Raw genomic sequence first — 7500 nt, forward strand, 5'->3', positions numbered from 1 at the left:
TTGTTTAGGATGCAACCACGTGTAACGATTATCAGGCGAGGTTCAGTTGATAGCTATATAGATAGATAAAGAGACAAATAGATAGATGTAGTCCAGCAAGAAAGAAAATTATATATATAAACTTTTCTTAACTCCGTCCCTCTTCATACCTTTCCGACCATTTACATACAGCCTTGTATCCCGCATACACACATCCTCAGCCCATATCAACTGCGTATATCACATTGGCCATTTGCAGGTTATTCTCTCTGAATCATCTGCATGCCTTCTATCTTTTACCACACTAACTGTGAGTTTCTGATATCTTTCACTATCACAAATGGCCTCGAAAGGACCCAGTGGCCGGTTCCTAAATCCCTTTGTATTCCTTTGTATGCTAGAGTGAATCACGAACCTCCATTCAGATATGAATGCTATGTATGCTAAATTCAATCTTAACATAGGACGAAATTCTCACTTCACATCTCTACCTTCACAGAGAGAAAAGTTCCATCTGACTGATCAAAATTCATTCCACGGGTATCTTAATCTACACTATCTTTAGTCATAATAATTTCCTTCTTTGCGTCTGTTCACCTGCATTTCTAGTCTACTTTTTTATGTCCATGTATCTTCAGCTATTTTACTATACGTGTTCCGGATTAACCTATCATCTGACATACGTTCTACATAGCCACACCATCTTACAAGACTTTTATCCCCGTATTTCTATAATAAGTTTCCCCCCATCACACACCTTTCTCGCATCTATATTTTTTACTCAACACTGCGTATATGATTCATATCTCCTGTTTTTATTTCTTCCAAATCGTAACTCATAAGATCCTATTTCTAAGCCCATAAGTTCTCTCCATCGTGCACGTTTCTTCAGCATGGTATATTTTCGCTTTTTCCACATGCTAGGGCAATCAGCGTACCTAAAACATTTTTCCCTTGCAGGATTTTTGTCTCGTGCCCATCTCTTCCTACTCTATCCTCACCGAAATTTCATACGAAACACTTCAGCTCAGGCACAACATTCAGTCGCTTGCCACTCAAAATGACATCACCCCTTGACAGTCCATCTCTGACACAAACTTGAATCTTTTACATTTACCTTCACTCATTTTCAACAAGGTTCTCCTACACTTACATAGTCAAAGTAAGCTACCTTTCGACCAAACTCCTCCAGTTTCGCTACTAACACCGAGTCATCTGCATATAAACTTTGTGGCAGCCTCCATTTTGTTACACCAGGATTTCATAGCTCCCAGCATCACCACATTTATATATATATATATATATATATATATATATATATATATATATATATATATATATATATATATATATATATATATATATATATATATATATATATATATATATATATATATATATGTCTCCCCTATCCCCAGGGATAGGGGAGAAAGAATACTTCCCATGTATTCCCTGCGTGTCGTAGAAGGCGACTAAAAGGGGAGGGAGCGGGTGGCTGGAAATCCTCCCCTCTCGTTTTTTTTTAATTTTCCAAAAGGAGGAACAGAGAAGGGGGCCAGGTGAGGATATTCCCTCTAAGGCCTAGTCCTCTGTTCTTAACGCTACCTCGCTAACGCGGGAAATGGCGAATAGTTTGAAAGAAAAAAGAAAAAAAGATATATATATATATATATATATATATATATATATATATATATATATAAATATATATATATATATATATATATATATATATATATATATATATATATATATATATATATATATATATATATATATATATATATATATATATATATATATATATACTTATAGATAGATAGAGAGATAGATAGGTACATACCAACATACATGCATAGGTTGATAGATGGGATATTTAAGTTGCTAAGAGTAGTGGATAACTCATATGAAAATTCCTATGATAGTGCTTCAGTCCTACTCAAAAGCACGACAGGAATTTCGATTTTAGCGTCGACACTGTTGGCGGGTGTTGGCACTAATATTACAAGAGTAGACGGACGCCCTGCTCTTGGGTTATGTAGCGAGTGGACCCCGTCACATCCAGGCACCTGACCGCAGCCTCGGTTCGCCTTGGCTAATTGATAGTGCCGTAGGAGACATAGGAATAGCCACCCATATACGTGTGCGATACCTGCCCAGTTCTTTACCAAAAGGGTCGTGTCGTAATTGTAAAATTTGCGGCGAGGGGGGAAAAAATATGAGGGGAAAGCTATGATGAAAATACGTGGTGCACAGGCCGAAAACATGTCACAGAAGTGGTTTCTTGTGTTACTACTATTGACTATTTCTGTACATAGTTGCCATATCTATGTATAAGATAGCAGAGAAAAATGAGAGGGGAACAGGTGCGTCCTGCAAAGAACTGTAATGGCCAATCTAACCACAAGTTTGCCACGACCGAAACTGAAAGTTTTAGGTAGGTAAGAGAGATTTTCCAATATGTGACTGATGTGATCCCTTGAAGCCTAGGAAACTATGATGATATCATGACAAAAGCGAGTAAAGCATGTGAGTTCCAACTCTCTAAAATGCTCTAGAAAAGGATAGAATCAGAGATGTATCCCAAAAACTCAAATCAGACATTCAATGTCATTCAAAGTATAAATTGTTTTTGAAAATCTGTCTTTTCAAGGGAAAACCTAAGATCACTTTTATAAAGTCTTAGAAATATATCTCAGCCGAAATACCGATTATAATTCTAAATAAGATTTATTCTGATTATAACAATATCAACTACCTATATGATCTTTGAATCATACAAAATAAACATATCTAAGTGATAGATAAAACTGTGTAGGAGCAGAGCTTATCCAATGAATGCAGGGACATGCTTTTGCCAAAAAAGAGCCATTCGGAGTATATATCCAGTTTATATCTGATAGTTTTCGAGACAAGAGACAATAGAAGCAATCGGGCATAATTCTCCCTCAATATAAGAGAATCTGATAAGGTATTCAAAACCGATCTGAAGAACATTCTGCCTTTGTTTTTTCAAATACGATGATTACATAAATTCTTTTACTATGAATGGCAAGTTAGCGCATAGGAGACATGGATGAATGATCTATATTATCATTAGAAAAGGATTACTTACGAGTATTATGAGATTAACAGGTACGTAAAACAGTAGCAATCTGTTTACAAGAAATATCAATATTTGTTAATATCTATTCATAATAAAAAGATGGAATGATATGAAAACGATTACGATATTATCAAAAAGATAAGTTTTCAGGTTTATGTACTATGAGTAGATTATATCATATGGAAAGAATAGAATAAATATTTTTGAAGACTCCAGGTACTGAAAAAGAATCATATTGGAAACTAAACCTCAAAACCAATGGGGAGAAGTAGAAGGTTGATCTAAAGAATTTTTGAAAAGGTGAATAATTTCTATTTCTTTAGAAAAGACAGACCATAGCTGTTAGAAAAATAAACCATATGATTGATACTCATAAACTAAGTTAGCAGACAAGAAAAAAAGTGAGGTGTTTTGAGTCCTTGTTCAGAGAAGATGCTAAGGTTAGCATGATAAGCTAGTGTGAATAAGACAAAATGCATGATCTTCAGATCTTAGAGGAAGGTTGTAAGAACAGTTTCTGGGCATCACTTCAACACTCCTAAGGCAGGAGGGTAGTACTTCCCTGATTGGCTGCTGTCTACATTTTGCTGACAAGGAGGGTGTTAGATGGTCCACTACTTCAATAATTCTAGATTATAATTCCTACGTTATGTTGATTATGAGCTGATCAAATTCTGTAAAAAGACATGTCCTTCAAATGCCATATTGCACCCTCCGTGTAAGTAGGTTGTAGACAGCAGTCGCCCAGGGAAGTACTGCCCTTATAACTTAGGAATGTTGAACTGATATCCGGGGCCATCGTACGCCCTCATTGATAGGATTGCTTATCTTAGATTCTGTTTTATCAGTTAGTTTGTTTCAATAAAGAGCTTGTTTTGATATCTCCCAACAAGCACCCTTCACCTATCCTCATTCTTTGAAATTCTTTTACTAGTCAATCTTTACCATCTTATTTCTTTATATATCTTATGTTTCTCGGCTAGAACTATGACTTATCTCTTTTAGGAAAGACGCTTTTCTAGCACCTAGTATGATCTTATATCAATCTTTCCCTTTTCCTCTTTCCTATTAAGGCGTGGGCTCAGTGAGAATATCCTTCCTATGATATGGGTCTTCAACCTGAAAATTATGGAAGAAATGCCTATGCACATTACTCGATTTTCCATGAAATAATGTGGACCCCAGAAAAGAACATGCAGAACGCCGTGACCGTAAAACCATTTTTTATATCATAAGTCTTTTGAGTATGTGAACTTCGTGATATTTCATGCAGCTAGAATTGATTTAGGAGTCTGGTGGCTGTTCACTTCATGTTAAACCTCTCTCTCTCTCTCTCTCTCTCTCTCTCTCTCTCTCTCTCTCTCTCTCTCTCTCTCTCTCTCTCTCTCTCTCTCTCTCTCTCTCTCTCTCTCTCTCTCTCTCTCTCTCTCTCTCTCTCTCTCTCTCTCTCTCTCTCTCTCTCTCTCTCTCTCTCTCCCTGCTAATTCATCTGTCTATCTATCTATCCATCATTTTAGCTACCCATCAAAACTCAATGTAATTCATTTAGATGTAAATTCATATTCTTCAGGTGAAAAGCACAGCATAGAGAGATCTAAACAAGACAGCATCACCTAAACAATGGACAGATCACAACACGGTTCACGTCGCAACATTTCACCCTAGATTATGAAAAACCACATACTAAGTAGTCAAGTGGGATGTCTCATCTATAATATATAGGCCAACCAATCGGGTGCAAGGAAAACATGGCATGATGGTATTCAACAGCGATCAAGTATGATATATATATATATATATATATATATATATATATATATATATATATATATATATATATATATATATATATATATATATATATATATATATATATATATATATATATATATATATATATATATATATATATATATATATATATATATATATATATATATATATATATATATATATATATATATATATATATATATATATATATATATATATATATATATATATATATATATATATATATATATATATATATATATATATATATATATATATATATATATATATATATATATATATATATATATATATATATATATATATATATGAGGATTGGCGGAATGCGTGCATAGTGCCATTGTACAAAGGCAAAGGGGATAAGAGTGAGTGCTCATATTACAGAGGTATAAGTTTGTTGAGTATTCCTGGTAAATTATATGGGAGGGTATTGATTGAGAGGGTGAAAGCATGTACAGAGCATCAGATTGGGGAAGAGCAGTGTGGTTTCAGAAGCGGTAGAGGATGGGGGGATCAGGTGTTTGCTTTGAAGAATGTATGTGAGAAATACTTAGAAAAGCAAATGGATTTGTATGTAGCATTTATGGATCTGGAGAAGGCATATGATAGAGCTGATAGAGATGCTCTGTGGAAGGTATTAAGAATATATGGTGTGGGAGGCAAGTTGTTAGAAGCAGTGAAAAGTTTTTATCGAGGATGTAAGGCATGTGTGCGTGTAGGAAGAGAGGAAAGTGATTGGTTCTCAGTGAATGTAGGTTTGCGGCAGGGGTGTGTGATGTCTCCATGGTTGTTTAATTTGTTTATGGATGGTGTTGTTAGGGAGGTGAATGCAAGAGTTTTGGAAAGAGGGGCAAGTATGAAGTCTGTTGGGGATGAGAGAGCTTGGGAAGTGAGTCAGTTGTTGTTCGCTGATGATACAGCGCTGGTGGCTGATTCATGTGAGAAACTGCAGAAGCTGGTGACTGAGTTTGGTAAAGTGTGTGAAAGAAGAGAGTTAAGAGTAAATGTGAATAAGAGCAAGGTTATTAGGTACAGTAGGGTTGAGGTTCAATTTAATTGGGAGGTGAGTTTGAATGGAGAAAAACTGGAGGAAGTGAAGTGTTTTAGATATCTGGGAGTGGATCTGGCAGCGGATGGAACCATGGAAGCGGAAGTGGATCATAGGGTGGGGGAGGGGGCGAAAATTCTGGGAGCCTTGAAGAATGTGTGGAAGTCGAGAACATTATCTCGGAAAGCAAAAATGGGTATGTTTGAAGGAATAGTGGTTCCAACAATGTTGTATGGTTGCGAGGCGTGGACTATGGATAGAGTTGTGCGCAGGAGGATGGATGTGCTGGAAATGAGATGTTTGAGGACAATGTGTGGTGTCAGGTGGTTTGATCGAGTAATTAACGTAAGGGTAAGAGAGATGTGTGGAAATAAAAAGAGCGTGGTTGAGAGAGCAGAAGAGGGTGTTTTGAAATGGTTTGGTCACATGGAGAGAATGAGTGAGGAAAGATTGACCAAGAGGATATATGTGTCGGAGGTGGAGGGAACGAGGAGAAGAGGGAGACCAAATTGGAGGTGGAAAGATGGAGTGAAAAAGATTCTGTTTGATCGGGGCCTGAACATGCAGGAGGGTGAAAGGAGGGCAAAGAATAGAGTGAATTGGAGCGATGTGGTATACCGGGGTTGACGTGCTGTCAGTGGATTGAATCAAGGCATGTGTATGGGGGTGGGTTGGGCCATTTCCTTCGTCTGTTTCCTTGCGGTACCTCGCAAACGCGGGAGACAGCGACAAAGCAAAAAAGAAAAATATATATATATATATATATATATATATATATATATATATATATATATATATATATATATATATATATATATATATATATATATATATATATATATATATATATATATATATATATATATATATAACTCTAGATCCCTTAGACTAGATTTCATGTTATTTCTGATATACTTGTAGTCCTCTACACTCATATAATACATATATGTCCAAGAAATGCAACGATGAAACGTAGCTATATCTCTTATACGCATTGTTGTTTTAGAAATACATCCAAAGGCTTTCATACTGCATCTCTGTATTTTATACATCTTCATTAGATTATCTTTAATCAGTGCCTGAAGCCTTAGGCTCGTTCCTCACATTTCTACAGCTGTTCAGGCTTTGTTCCCCACGTTCCTACAAGTGTTCAAGTTCGTTCTCCACATTCATACAGCTATTCAAGGTTCGTTCCCCTCATTCCTACGGCTATTCAAAGCTATCTCATTTTGCTATGGCACAGTCCTTCATGTCTGAGTATTTCAATCTACCTTATTACACAGTCCCTAACCCCATCAGGACATCAGTACAATCTATGGGTACGACGGTACATCACTTGAAGATAGCGGTATATACCCCTTGGGCACGTCATCACAGCCCTTGAACACGAAGGATCATGCCCTTGGGCACGACAATGAAACCCTTGGCGGCCTAATCTTTCACCTGACCTCTGAGGGTGAGGGAAGAAAATATGTAATTGTGGCCAAGGGTTGTACCATCCAATGCAACCTGGGTCGTATCGTAACGCTAAAGAGCTATACCATCCTACGCAACTAAGGTCGTACCGTAGTGC

Source organism: Panulirus ornatus, chromosome 72, assembly GCF_036320965.1.
Source record: "Panulirus ornatus isolate Po-2019 chromosome 72, ASM3632096v1, whole genome shotgun sequence".
Taxonomy (NCBI): Eukaryota; Metazoa; Arthropoda; class Malacostraca; order Decapoda; family Palinuridae; genus Panulirus; species Panulirus ornatus.